Below are 15,845 nucleotides of genomic sequence, written 5' to 3'. Positions count from 1 at the left end.
GACGCAGGAGAGTGCACACTGTGTGTTCTATTACTGCAACATGTAACTGTATACAGAGAAAGCAGATCTGAGGTCGCCTGAGGCTGGGGTGAGGCAGGAATTGACTGCAAAGGGGCATGAGGGGCCTGGGGGTGATGGAAGCATCCCAAAATTGTATTTTGGTGGCCGTTGTATGATTATATACATTCAGTACACTCCAAGTGAGATGTTGTTTGTGCAAATTATATATCAATAAAGCTAGCGTGTGTGTACATGTGTACATGTGCGTGCACATGCATGTGTGTGTGTGCATGTGTGCATGTTTGCGCAAGGGCCCCACAGTCTGGCCCTGTCTCATCTTCTTATGGCTTACCTCTGGCTGTCCTTCACAGACCTACTCTCCTGGTAATCACATACATCTCAGCCTTCTCAATCCCCATTTTTCTGGTCCAGTTGCCCAGTGTGTCCCATTCCACCATCTCTACACATTCAAACCCCAGTGCTCTATCAAGACCATCTCAATCTGTGTCTCTACTTCCCTCGGTTGAACTAACAAGCCGTATGTGCTACATCATTCCTCACTGAGTACCATCTACTGTGGTTATTTGTGTAAATGTTTTGTATTTCCTTTGCAGATGGGTTGCTGTATTAATTACCGTCACATTCCAGGTAACACTATCACAACAGTTCGCATGCAGGAGACACTTGCTAAGAATCCGGGAACACAGTTTCAGGTTTGGCATCTGTGCTCTGCCCTGACTCTGCTGCAATCTGCTCGTGACAGGTCTCCTTTGTGCCAGCAGCTCCAGGTCTTTCTCAGCACCCTTCCCCGGCCACCCTGCATTCTCTGCTCCCGGACACTTCCCACCCTGGGCCTCTGCAGCAAGCACATTCCAAATGCCCCTTTTCGTCCCTCAGTCTCTGGCTCCCTTTCCTCCCCACAGCTGTGGACGTTCCCAAGGCTCAGCCCTTAGCTCACCTCCCTATGAATTACGGATCAAGGAACTTGCCCCCTCATCCAGCTTCACAGACGCTCCCTGCCGACAGCCTCCCAACCTCTGTCTCTGGTCTTGGGCAGGCACCACCTGCAGCCTGCTCGCTCCACAGCTGCCCGGACTCTCCTGTGTCACACCAGCTGAGAAGAGCCCAAACTAAACGTATCACCTTCCTCCCAAGCCAGCGCCTTGACTCCCTTCCCCATCCCTACCAGCACTACCACCATCCCTCAATCACCCACGTCCAAAAACTTGATTTCACAAACTTTACCTATTGTGTATTTATCGTACCCAATTATGTGACTGCAAACTTCATAAGGGCAGAGGTCAAATCCTGTTCGTGTGTTCACATCTCAACATAATTAACAGAGTCCTTTACATATTGTAAGCAATCAACATATTCTTTGGATTAGAATACCTTACATTCCTCCCGGTAGCAAGTCTCACCGGTGACGTGTCCCTTTCAACTGTCTCTTGTCTTTGCTTCCTCCCCTGCCGTTCCTACTGCCTTGCCTGTGATGTGTCTCGTGCCTGAATTACAGCCACAGATTGTCGTAAATACACTGGTCTTCCTGCTTAGAGCACTGCCTCTCATTCAAGCCATTAAAGCTGGATTCATATTTCGTACCAATCTCTGAGTTTGAAGAGCCCTTTTCCTATCAAGCAGGAGATGGCCCCGTTGTTCAACAGGGACTCCTTTTCCAGGTGTCCTTGTGCCCTATACCTCGCTACTCTCCTTTCCTGTAATATCCATCTGCCTTCTCGCTTATAAGCCAAACCATCCCCATCCTTCACGGTCCAGATCAATACCAGCCTCCATTAGGAAGCTTTTCTGTCCTCTGAAAGTTCAGAGCATTTGTCTCTACTATTCCCACACATTTTAATATTTCAGATGCAAGGATTTTCTGCTTCTGACAAGATTATAAACTCCTCAAAGTGGAGGGCAGTGCGTCAGTTTGTAGCCTCATAAACCCCAGCACAGTCTTCAAGATGAAACAGATAGGACCTACTGCACCAGCTTAAACAGCGTGATGGTCTCCCACACCCAACGAACACGGACAGGAGGCGCGAGAAGGCGGGAGCTGTCGTGCCAGCTGCGCGAGCCTCTGCACCGCGCCTCTCTCATGCAAATTTCATCTCAGTTTGCACCCCAGACGTTTCCTGAAATGAACACATTGTTGTTTCCATTACATTTGCTTTCCGAATAAATAATTCCCAGGGTATCATTTTTGTTTATTATATAATTTAGAGGAAAAAACAAACTTGCCCGAATGCTTGGGACAGTGAGGTTTAGAAAATTGAAAAGTGAGTTTAATTCCTTCATACTACCTATGTGCTATAAAAAGCCTTATAAATATCAAAGCTTGTTCCCCCCATCACCCAAAAAAGCCACGAAGAACAGGCATGAGAAGTTAGTGTCACTTTGGGGTTCATGAGTCCCTGTGGGAGAGGAGCCCATCACAGAACACAGGGCCAAAGGCTGCATCAGATGAGGAGAGGTCACCAGACGGGCGACACTGTGAGAGTCAGACAGGACCTTGAATCGGAGGGACATGTTCACCAGACACTAGTGCAGAAGAGCTGAAGGTGACATGCGGACCCCGCAGTCTGCTGTATGGGCAGCCTAGCACCTAAGGGCCACAAGCCCTGCAGCCACCGCCGGCCAAAACCCCAGCGTCTTCACTTCCTACCTGTGAAATCTTCAGAAGTCAGTCTGTCTTGACTCAGTTTCCCTCTAAGAAACGGGAATATTAATGGTTTAATTCATCGGGTGGCTGTAAGGCACATAACATGCTCAGGACAGCACTGTGCTATTTGTACAGACGTCAGCATCTGCCCTCGTCCCACCAGGTGGCCTCGCTCATCCTCACCGAGTACTTCTGCTGCCTGCGTGAGGTCCCGCGCGAACGCCCTGGGCTGGGACACAGCTCTCTGCACGGGACAGGCCCCCATGACTTTTTCTAACGATTCTGGTGCCCAGACCAGGAGAAGCGGGAGAAGCAGAACCCCACAAGTTATGCACAAGTCCCTTCTGACTTCGTGATAAATAACACTGTCACTTAAGGTCAAAACAACCGGCCTCTAAATTCCTATTTTTGTTCGATTTTTTTTAGCATTACCTGTTTTGTTTCTATGTCTACTGGCCAGCACCTTGAGGCAGATATCAGAACAGTCGCCCACATTACTCCGCAGGCTAAATTATACAAGCCTTTTTTATTTTATTTATTTATTTATTTATTTATTTATTTATTTATTTCCTTTTTGTCTTTTTTCGTGTCCGGCAACGGATCGCAACCCTCAGCGTCGTCCCCGCACCGGACCGGGACTGGCAACGGGATCGCAACCCTCGGTGCTGCGCCCGCCCCTCCCTCAGCCAGTGAGCTGGAACCGGTCTGTATGTGGGATCCGAACCCTCGGCGGGAGCGCCACCGCGCTTCCAAGCGGCGCACTGTAGCAGTGCACCACCAGGTCGGCCCCTATACGAGCCTTTTTAAAAAACGTTCTACTTACTTGCTTTTCCTTACATGTCTACACCTGACCCATAGGACTTTAAATCAAAATATTTAGCCACGTCCTGCATCGCAATGAAGTGCGAGTTTGAAGAGGAAGGCAGCAGTTTGCCTCCATTTCGTCAGTCAAGGCTGCTCCCTTTCGCAAAGGGGACACGTCCTCACCTGGTAGCCGAATCCTTTCTAAAGCGCAGCACGTCCTAAGGAAACTGCAAGCGCGTCGGCAGAGAACAGTCGTCGTCTTCTCCTGTCGGGCTCCCCGCCTCCTAGTCGTCCTCTATCCACCCCCTGCCCTGTTGCTAGACTTTCACTGAGGCCAGAGGTTCAGACCCCTCCCCCCTCGGCCCCCCATCCCCAGCAGAGAGGTGCTGTGTGACTGAGGGACGCTCTTCTGAAGGATTCTGCCTATGGGGACGTGGGAGGCTGTGTCCTTGCCACGGCTGCAGTCCTGGCCCAGCCTATCCCGCTGTGTGACCCCTGCCAGGGGGCCCTGCATGGACTTCCTGGGGCTTTTCTCACTCAGACTTCCCAGGCCCCTGGGGCCCCTGCATCCATTCTAAGTCTGGTCTTACAGCCTCTAGTCAAACTTGGGAAACACACCCCCATATCTTCCCAATAAATCCCCCTGTCTTTTTTAATCTTAGGACAGTCCTACTTTCTACTGTTTTCAGTTAAGAACCTTGGCTAACCCCGCAGTGCCAGGTGGGTCCTCGCTCTTAGGATGACCCAGCATCTGCTTTTGCCCCATCCCCTGCCACCCTCCCCTGGTGCTGACAAACAACCCCACGGGGTGTGGCTATGACCACAGGAGCACGCCCATTTCATGATCATGAGAAACAAGCCCCCCCCAACTCCACTGCCATCGCCTTGGTCCAGGGTGTAGGCAGCTCATGTCCCTGTCATACACCACAACAGGGACAGCCCTTGGGAGCAGAACGCACAGAACTAGAACTCAGGGCCAGGACAACAGTCAGTCACAGCTGAGCTGTCACCGCCAGGAGCCCCAGGATGGAGCAGCAGAAAACACAAGCAGACCGTGGGGTGGAGATGAAGACAGAACAGCAGCGGGCAGGCAGCACGTGTGTCAGCTGCCGCAGCTCACATGGGATCATCCTCAGGAGAGGACAAGGACCAGCAGGGACACCCGTCCATGTTCGATAGGAGGTGATCTGGTGAAAATAAAGCATCTTTCCCGGCATTTCTTTCTTCCTGTTTCACAGATGGGCTCTAAAAGAAACCAGCTCCACGCAGAATCGCGTCAGCTAGTAAATCACCTTCAGTCCCCACCTGCCCCAGCCTCTCCTCCCCGGATGCCACCCCTCGGAAGGACATAAATAGTCCCACCTCTGTTCATCCTGGACAGCACTCTTGTTCATTGCTGCAACTGCTGTGGAAACAGTTCAGTGATTCCTTAAAACGCTAAACAAAGAGTTACCATGGAATCAGCAGTTCCACTCCCAGGTGTGCACCCAAGAGAACTGACAACAGATAAAGTCCTTGCATGGCAGTGTCCACAGCAGTGCTGTTCACAATAGCCAAAAAGTGGGACCTCCCCTCGTGTCCCCCGACAGGTGAGTAGACAAAGAAGACGCGGTGTGCCCGTACGATGGGATGGTACTCAGCCCCAGAGAGGATGAAGCCCTGACCCACGCGTCAGTGTGGACGGACCTCAGAAACACCGTACTCCGTGAAACAGGCCAGGCACGAAGGTCACGTAGCACTACACGATTTCACCTACAGTGATGCACCACGAAACAATGCTTTGGTCAACAGCGGACCTCACATACAGTGGTGGTCTTGAAAGATTATAACAGAGCTGAAAAATTCCTATCACCTAGTGACGTCGTAGCCATCAAAACGTCCATGCGCGAGCACTACTCGCCTGCTTGTGGTGATGCTGGTGTAAACGAACCTACTGCAAAGTACACTGATGAGGAATGCCCAGCTTACCACAGGGTGGCCCTCCCGAAGGGAGTCAGACCTGTCAGGTGGAAAGCTGAGCATTCGACATGTTAGGTGTCAGCTTTAGAGTTAGTTTGTTTGTTTTCTTTTTGGTGACTGGCTGGGACAGGGATCCGAACCGTTGTCTTCAGTGTTATAAGGCAGCGTGCTAACCAACTGAGCCAACCGGCCAGCCAGAGTTCTTGCAATTTTAAATGACTTCTTGCCCATCCACATAGCGAAGTAACAGTTGGTAACAGCTAACACTCCCGAGTGCTTGCTGAGTGCCAGGCACAATCTCTACCAGTAATTTCATACCATAACTTTGTGGGGGTGGTATTCTAATCCCAATAAACAGATGAGGAAAGTGAGGCTCAGAGAGACTTAGAAACATGATCGGAGGCCCACGCCCATGCAACTAGTAGCCAGTGTGGACGACAGGAAAAGTCCTCTCTGTTCGTTTTCGTAAAACACTTTCACACAGTGACAACATTGCATAAGGATGCCTTTCTCAGAATATATCCCTGTCGTTAAGTGACATGTGAGTATATATGGAACATTCAGGACCGGCAAGTCCACAGAGACAGAAAGCAGCCTGGTGGTCATCCAGGGCTGGCAGAAGGGGACTGACTGCTTCATGAGGGGGCTTTTGGAGGTAATAAAAATGTTTTGGAATAGAGGTGGTCATTGTGCAACAACAAAGTGAATGTAATAAATGTCACTGAGTCATTCACTTTAAATTGGGTAATTTTATGTTATATGAACTTCACCTCAATAAAACAATACAGAAGAATTTCGATAGCTTCATGGAGCCTACACAACACTGTTCACACTCCTCCTGTGCTGCCCAGAGTCTCTCATACTTGTCCCAGACCCACGTTTCTGGCCTTGTGTCCCCCACCCCCCAGCCCCTGCCACGCTGGCCCTCTGAGGTGCCCTCACGTGGGCTCCAGTGCCCCATTCAAGCAGCTCTCTCTGCCTGAGTGCTCCCCCGACCCCTACCTTCTCCAGATCTCCTCATCCTTCAACTCTCAGGTCGCCCCTCTCCTGGGAAGCCTCTCTCCATTCCCCCTGCGATGCAGATGCCACCTCCTGTTATTCCTCAGCGTACACAGTCCCTGTCTACTTCCATAACACCTGTTTAGCCTCCCGCATCATATTGACCATTCCCTGACATATATAATTGCGTAGGTGCAGGATCGCCAAGTACACTACATGCTCTTTGAGAAAGATTGTACTTGATGGGCTGTATTCCCCAAGATGGTTACAACACCTCCCATCCCATAGGCTACTTTTACAGTGTGCTGTGGACACTCTTCCCATCAAATGATGGGGTCTGTGTCCCCCTTCCTTGAACCCAGACAGACCTTGGTGGTGCCTCAATCAACAGAGTATGAGAGAGTGACACTAGTGACACTACATAATCCCAAGGCTAGATCGTCAAGCGTAGCATTCACTTCCATCATCTCCTGAGACATTCTCATTCTTGGGACCCGGCCACCATGGTGTGAGGAAGCCCAGGTAGCCAGTGGTGTGGTCACATGGAGGTATCCCAATAGCGTGGCTCAGGCGTCAGCCAAACTCCAGCAGTGGCCACAGTCAGCATGTGGGACAGCTGATCTTCAGGAGACTGCAACTACTGGATGGCAAGTGGCCCCCGCCTTTGACCTGCCTCAGCCACACTGCATGGAAGGCAGATGAGCCATGCTGCCAACTCCTGTCCAAACGCAGATTCATGGCATGGTCTGTGTCACATCAATAGATAACTGGAAAAGTATAGTAGCTCATTCATATCTGTGTCCTCCCTAGAGCTCAACATACTTATATGATGCATTTTTATTGACTGCCTCGGGATTAGCCACAACCATCTCTTCTTGCAAGCACATAACCATCATCCCAAGTGCTATGACTACAAAATATCTCAAATCCCACCTACTTAAACATATTTCTACTCAGCCTACCACAGGGTGAGAAATTCGTTATTTTCCCCTCCAGGTTAAGACAAGACAAAAGTGAGACAGTAAGAGTAGTATATGAGCCAGAAAATCTTAACATATGCAGCTGTGGAATGATCTTTAAAACCTGACATACTGATGGGAACCCAAGAGGAACTTACAAGACATAATGAGTTCTTGGATTTAAATGACCAGCACAAATGGACCTAAGATAAGGCAATTGTTATAGGAAACTAGCAAAATTTAATTAACTTTGAATGCCCAATGGCACTGAGCAATATCAAAAATATACACTGAAACGATAAGAAAAATAACACACTCTATGCATATTTAAAACAACTGCAAAATCTTTGACCCACATCTCTTCAATACATGTGCTCTCTGTCCCCTCCTTTTGATTGACAGGAGAAGACAAGTGATTCTTGTCCCCAGGCATTAGGATAACGGGAGTGTCCACTTCCTTCTTTTGAAACACTTGCTCTTAGGAAAGGCAGAAACCATGGGGGAAGTTTCACCACCTGGAAACTACCACGTGGGAGGAAGCCCAAGCTGGACATTGTACTAAGGACCAGATGACATTGCAGTAAGGACTAGGAGGACATCATAGTAAGTACCCAGAAGGGCATCATAGGAAGAACCTAGGAGGACCTCACAGTAAGGACTAGGAGGACATTGTAGTAAGAACCTAAAAGGACACTGTAGTAAAAACTAGGAGGACATCATAGTAAGGACTAGAAGGACATGATAGTAAAAACAAAGAGACATCATAAGTAAAGACCAGAAGGACATTTTAGGAAGGATGAGGAAGTCATCGCAGTACAAACCTGCAAGGATATTATAGTAATGACATAGCAAGGACTAGGAAAACGTTGTAGTAAGGACCTAGGAGGGCATCATAGCAAGGACAATAGCACGTTGTAGTGGGGACCTTAGACGGTCAGGAATACGATGAGAACATAAGAATGAAAACAACCACATCACAATTAAACATGTGCATCACTTATTTCATGCCACTTGACTACACTAGCCCTTTCCATACATCACTTCAGTTACTCCCCAGAACAATCAGAGGAAGTAATTTTCTCATTTTACAGTTGAGACAAGAAAGACTTAAAGTCTAGGTCCAAAGGCCCTTCCTAACCTTCAAGCTCTTGTACTAAACTGGGGAAGGGGGAGAGGAGGGAGGATACAATTTTTCCAAAACAAAATTTGTGTGTGTGTCCACTCCATCTGGATCTATAGAAAATATTATGGGTCAGACAGTGGGATGAAGTTCCCTCGGGACATTAGCCTCTAAATATGACATAAATCACACACAATTGGGAGAAGAGGGCACTTAAAGTATCCTAATGTCAATGATATGGGAAAAAAGTTTCAAGGTACCAAGGGTCTTTGAAAAGTTCATGAAAATGTATATTATGAGAACTATGCATGAATTTCAAAAAATTTTTGCACCAAAATAAACTCATACTAATGTGTTATAACTTGTCTGAACAGGATCTAGTCTGAAGCACTAAGGATAAGGCATCAGTTTGAAAAGAGCCCCTATCAGAGCAACATGAATTCTGCTAAAACTGAAGAACAAACCAAATTTATGGTGAAGCTTGGGTGGAAGAATGGTGAAATCATTGGTGCTTTATGGAAAGTTTATGGGAACAATGACCCAAAGAAATCATCAGTTTTCAAATGAGTAACTCGTTTTAAGAAGGAACGAGACGATGTTGAGGTTGAAGCCCACAGCAGCAGACCATCCACATCAATTTGAGAAGGAAAAAATCAATCTTGTTCATGCCCTCATTGAAAAGGACTCATGATTAACAGCAGAAACAACAGCCAACACCATAGACATCCCAACTGGTTCAGCTTTCACAATTCTGACTAAAAAATTACAGTTGAGCAAACTTTCCAAAACTGTTGCACCCAGATTAGCTGCAGACCAGAGCAGAGTGTTCAATGGAAATTTTTAAACAAGTGGGATCAAGATCCTGAAGCACTTCTTTGAAGAATTGTAACAGGAGATAACACATGGCTTTATCAGTATGATTCTGCAGACGGAGCACCATCAAAGCCATGGCCACCAAGAGGTGGCAGTGGTCCAGTCAAAGCAAAAGTGGACTGGTCAAGAGCAACCATCATGGCAACAGTTTGGGGGATGCTCAAGGCATTTTGCTTGTTGACTTTCTGGAGGGCCAGACAACAATAACATCTGCTTATTATGAGAGTGTTTTGAGAAATGAGCCAAAGCTTTGGCAGAAAAACACCTGGGAAAGCTTCACCAGAGAGTCCTCACCATGACAACGCTCCTGCTCATTCCTCTCCTCAAACAAGGACGATTTTGTGAGAGTTTTGATGGGAGATCATTAGGCACCCAACTTACAGTCCTAATGTGGCGCCTTCTGTCTTCTTTTTTGTTTCCTAATCTTAAAAATCTTTATTTTTATTGAAACATAATTGATTATACATATTTGTGGGGTACAGAGTTGAATATCAATATCTGTGTACAATATGTGATGATCAAATCAGGATAATTAACACCCTCATCTTTACAAAACATAATCATTCTTTGTGACCTTAACCAATTCCTCACTAAGCCCCTTCCCTCTTTCCCACCTCTAATAACCACAATTCTGTTCTCTCCTTTTGAAAGTTCAGCATATTATTGTGATTGCTGTTTCTTTCTCTGTTTCATTCTTTCTTTCTTTTTTTTTTTTTTTTTGGCAGCTGGCCAACAAGGAGATCCCAACCCTTAATCTTGGTGTCTTAACACCTCATTCTAAATAGCTGAGCTAAACAGCCATCCCTTAAAAACTCTTTAAAGGGCACCATTTTTCTTCAGTTAATGATATAAAAAAGACTGCATTGATGGGGTTAAATTCCCAGGACCCTCAGTTCTCTAGGGATGGACTAAATTGCTGGTATCATCGCTTACAAAAGTGTCTTAACCTTGCTGGAGCTTATGTTGAGAAATAAAGTTTATATTTTTTATTATTACCTTTTAATTCCATTTTCCATGAACTTTTTGAAGTCCCCTCATATTTCCAATTTATGTTAATAACTTCTATGAATAAGTTTACTAGTGTTGTCACGAAGGATGTTTCTATAAATTTCTCTTACTAGCTTTCATCTTAAATGCAAGATTTATCCCTTTTATTGTCCTCCCCCTTCTCATTTGTGCTTTGAATTATTTGAAATTTTTTCCATTATGTTAACACTTTTTTTAATCTTATGCCTTCACAGGCCTATTCGTTTTCTAGTATTGAGTAGAAGTATTTTTAGCCTCCTAATGTTATTGATTTAGTTACTTTTAATTTGATGATCTGCACTTGACATTTTTTGACCTTGTGTTCAAAATCAAAGTCTTCATTATATTCACCTTAAAAAAGAAAACGTAGCAGAGTTTTCTTTGGTTATTGGCCAAATAGTGTCACTAAGGAAACACCAGATGTCAGACACAAAGCTACCATCAAATAATAAGTTATCAGATGGAAGGAAAATGCAAAGACTTGAAGGTTGATACAATCCTGTCTTTAGATAGTTTCCTTCAGGTCTGTCCTAGTTAAAAACAAAAATGTCAGCCTAAAAGCAGAAACATATCAGGAGTGTTTATTATATGCCTGAGGATAGGGTTATAAAAAAAGTAATTTCATGCCCTTGTAAAGTATCTCGACAGCAGTAAACGTTATGTTAGGAAGTAGAATTTCATTCTTTGTGCCGTTAATTGTGTAACCATTCAGGACAGCTCGTCGTGAAAGAGGGACAGAAGTTCATACAAAGCCCGTTGTATCCTTCGCAGAATGTCTATGTACCATGTCCCTAGAGCTGCTAAAGTTGTGCTTCTCCAACCTCATATCACTAACTTTCTGCAGCACTAACTTCCAAAGAAACCCACAACCATGAAGATCTTTAAGTATTTTTTTTAATCTCTAGAAATAAAGATGAGAGAGTCCATGAACAAACCCATTACTTTAAGAAAGACTTTCAGATAAAAGTTCTTCCCAGGAGAAACAAACACTACAAAGGTCAAAAAACTATAAATTGTGGGAAATCGATAAATATGCAAAATATTGATTATAATAAGGAAAATTAGAGTGAATTTCTCAAGAATTTATTAAGCCCTGATAGAGTTTGAGTAAGGATAATGACTTACTTTTTACAATTGCATTTGCAGAAAATTCATATTTTTAAGAAATAGAAAGCGCACCTTGCACCAGTTTGCTTGTCCTTCACAAAGTGCTTCACGTGTGGAAGAGCAGTAGTTGCGTTAATGAGAGGTGGTGGTGAGCACTGCGGGGTGCTTGGAAAAGCCCACAGCACACAGGGAGCACTCAGCAAGTGTTAGTTACCTGCATCTCTCTCTAATATTTCAGACGCCTTCAAACACATTCCCTCATTGGATCTTCAGCTGACCCCTCTGAGATGGGTAAAGTACCTCGATGCAACCAACATTTCTCAGAGTCTCTTTCACGCCAAGTACACAGGATATAAAGATGAACACATTTCCTAAAAGATGGGTGTGTAAACAAGTTATCACAAAAAGTAATGCAGAAAATTCAAAGGATGACTTCTGCCAGCAGGGAGAAGAGGCTGCTTGTGACAGGTGGCTCATGAGGGCTGCTTCAATGCCAGCACCGTCTTTGAACAAGTTCATGCAAACTGTGAGCATGTTGAGTAACGTGACGCAAACACGGTTTTAAAATTATGCTTCCCAGCACACTGTGCACGCACCATGACATTTATGCATTTGGGCCCTCCTGGGTTGAGGAGCTGGCGGAAACCCTGGGGTGGCCAAAGAGCAGCAGCAATCATGCCAGGGGGCACAGGCAGGCTGTGCTTCTCATGTTAGTGTTTCCTGGCGTCACGACTTGCATCTGAGACTCAGGCAGACGTGGAACTTTGTGATTGAGGCAGCCTCACTGATACAGAGAACAACTTCTGCAAGACCTCGACAGACTGCTCCTGGGCCACGTTCCTCCCCCCACAAGTGCCAAAATGAGTGAAGCTAAATTTAAGCATTTTTACTTTATTTCTTCTATCACCAGAAAATGCTTACAATGTTTTCCCTCCCCAGTTTTAGTGGAGATGCTGCCGCACACTGTCTAGGACTTAACTATATGGTGTCATGCACTTTTCATTAAGTAGTTCGTTGACATGTGTCCAGAATCTTATAATATCCTCAGTCAGCACATGGCACCGCACTCAGCACACATTCGGGGCTTAATTAATTCTAGCAAACCAGAAGCAAGAGTGGAGGAAAACAAGAAAGATGCAAATACAGTGGAAGAGAAGACGGAGAGCCCGAGCTTCCTCCTCGGCCACGGAGAAGCAATGAAAGGCCACCCCGAGAGAACACACGAGCCCAAAGACAGAGCTCACCCACAAGCCTCACACCAGAAGTGGTGAGATTGCTTTAATCTGTGCGACCTCCACAAACTCATTAACAGCGGGATGCTACTGTCTGAGTCCTTGCGGTAGAAAGAGCCAGTGACCTATTTTCTGAAATAAAAGGTGGGATGTGAGAAAGACAGTGGCCCACTCTGCAGCCAATCCAGAAGGAAAAAACCAAGAGAGAGAACAGGTCATGCAGCTTTAAAGAAAAGAGACTGAATCCACTGTTTGAGTGATGCTAGCAGTGGTAGCAATCACATATGCTATGCTGATCAAATATCTTCATCGGGAATCCAGGGCAGCCTCCCTTGGCAGGATGGGTCCCCCAGGTGGACTCCTGAACCGAGACAGGGCTGAGGGCTCTCCCTGCCTGACTCACTACAACTTGCCTCCACAGGCAAATTTGCACCGAAATTACAGAAATACCTTCCCACCACCAGGATCTTCCACATTTTCAGCTGGCATGGGTGCCAAACCAGAAATTAGGCAAGTTGGTAATCCATAGGAAACATTCTGTCTTCCCCAGCACTAAGGTCCCTAGAGGGGTTGCTTGCTTTACAGTAACCGAACACATGAAATAGAGAGCATCTGCACACACGCAGCAGGTAAGTTAAGGAATATGCATTTTCTTCTGAAAATAACGCCCTCATTTCTTTCATTAGGGTGCTCATCTGCTACATTCAAGCAGCTGTTTTGCATATCATTAACTATTTGACAGAGGTGGGGAGGAATCCATGAACAACACAGGAGCACTGATCTCCACATTGCACATAACCAGAGGCCACCAACAAGTCAGAGAAAAGGCTGGGCTGGGTCTGCACACTGTCGGCACAGCATTAATGCCGTGGGTGTAAAGTGAGGGGTGGATGGAAGGATGGGCAGGGGAGCACTGTGAAGGCACCCTGCACAAAGAAGCTGGCTCTCAGACCGAGACTCAAAGGGAAACTAGAACCTGGGCTGGTGAAAGAGAAAAGCTTGGACAATCCAGTGGAAGAAATACCAAGAGAAAAATTAAGCGGTGAAAATGACTGAAGCAAGTACAGGGGAAATAAGAAAAGTGATTTGCATCAGTAACCTCTGACAACTGACACCAAAATGCAAGGCAGGAATCCAAAAGGTTTTAGTAAGTGTGTGAGTTTTCTAGAGTGGCCATAACAAAGCAACACAGACTGTGTGACTTAAATAACAGAGATGTGTGGTATTGTCTCAGTCCTGGAGGGCAGAAGTTCAAGGTCAAGGTGTCTGCAGGGTGGGTTCCCCGAGGCTGGAGGGGGAATCTGTTCCAGACCACTCCCCTTGTCTTGTAGGCGCATCTTCATCTTCCCACAGCACTGTCCCCACGTGTGTGTCGGCCGCACGGCCCAAATCCCACCTTTTTATAAGGACACCAGTCATAGTGAATAAGGACCCACCGTAATGACTTCATCTTAACTTGGTACATCTGCAACAACCTTATTTCCAAGTAAGGTCACATTCTGAGGTACCAGGACTAGAAATCCAACATACGAATTTTGGGGCGACATAATCCCGCCCTAACAATAAGCCATATTCTGCCTTTCACAGACCCACGTATCTTAGAGTAAGACTTGTGAACAGGGAAACACAGAAGTCCTGCAGTACTTTGAGGGTTTCACAGGATTCTCATCAGATGCTCCTTGGCTCATACCTCTTGGCCAAAATATAATGCTCCCCTTTATTCATCTTTATTAAGGCTGGGGTGCCACTGACTTCACCTGTGTAAAGAGGCAGGATTCTAATAAGTATCTCAGTTAAACATAATTTGGGGGGCTTCCATTTATATTAGAAAGAGGCAAGCCTCTGCTCAAAGTCATGATATACTCATAGACTGCATTTTCATTCTGTTTAATATCTGAGTTTGTATTAACATTATTAACACATACCAAGTACATCTGCCAAACACTGAGTTAAGAGCCTGCAGGCCCATCTCGTGGGGCTCACAGCAGCGCTGTTGGGGGTCCTTTCATTCCCTCCATCTCCCATTCAGGCAAACTGAGGCTTCAAGGTCTGGCTCTTCCCCTCAGTGGCTGAATCTGTCCTCATCGGCCAGACTGCCCCACACGCACAGAGTCCAGCCTCTATGGCAGCCTCACAGACAGATGAAATTGGCTTTCAGAATCGTGATCGAGACAAACTGCAAGATTCTCAGTCACACAAGAAAGACTGAATTTTGCTCACTGGCTATTGTTTCCAATAACAACAACAAAAAAAAGGGCAGAGTGCATACTATTGACAAAGACTTTCACAACTGGAGATGGAAGAAATAGGGTTCCTGATCTACCCTCAGGTTACCAGCAGAGGGGTGCCCTGGCACACCCCTGCGTTCTGTTTACACGAGGTTCCACAGCAGCACACGTCCTGTTTACTGGACTCCAAGGTTAAGCTTTCTTATAATGTCTGCCAGCTTCCCTCTCTTTGAATCTTGTAAAATTTAGAATAATTTTAATCTCCAATAAGCTCTGGTGGCCCATGAATTTCTAAAAATGATTAAATAAGCTTACTAGTTAAATCTTAATATTAAAATCTAGTAACTAGATTCATTGCTTTTGTTCCTCTTGAAGTTATGAATCCTCAGAATAAAATAAGTATTGTTAAAATTCTTACCCGTCATTGCTCTAAATTGCCACCTATCAGGCTTCACAAGTGGATTTCCAATTTATAGGCTGAGTTTACTGATGCTAATTTTGTGGTCCCAATTTCACCTCTTCGTGGAATACTAGTAATTCCATGTATTTATCATAATAGTTTTATAACTCTGTTTTATTATATGAAGTTAGCTTTAGAAGGCCGATATGCTTTTGCAAAATCTAAACAACAGACTGAAGGGTGGTATATATATAACTCAACCTTCTATAAACACAGCTTAACCCGAGCTTTTGCAGAATAAATACTGGGATGGATATTCAAAGTCCGAGAAAATCAGAAAAGGAATTATTAGGGAGATAAGGAAGAAACGTTAACCTTGTATTATACCTAAAAATAGACTTTCAAAGTGTCTTTAAGGATCATGTAGTCCAACGATTTCTAAAGAGTGTTTTACGAGATGTTAGATCTACGGGAAT

Source organism: Galeopterus variegatus, unplaced genomic scaffold (genome assembly GCF_000696425.1).
Source record: "Galeopterus variegatus unplaced genomic scaffold, G_variegatus-3.0.2 Scaffold4072, whole genome shotgun sequence".
NCBI lineage: Eukaryota > Metazoa > Chordata > Mammalia > Dermoptera > Cynocephalidae > Galeopterus > Galeopterus variegatus.
Note: the sequence above shows the minus strand (reverse complement) of the source record.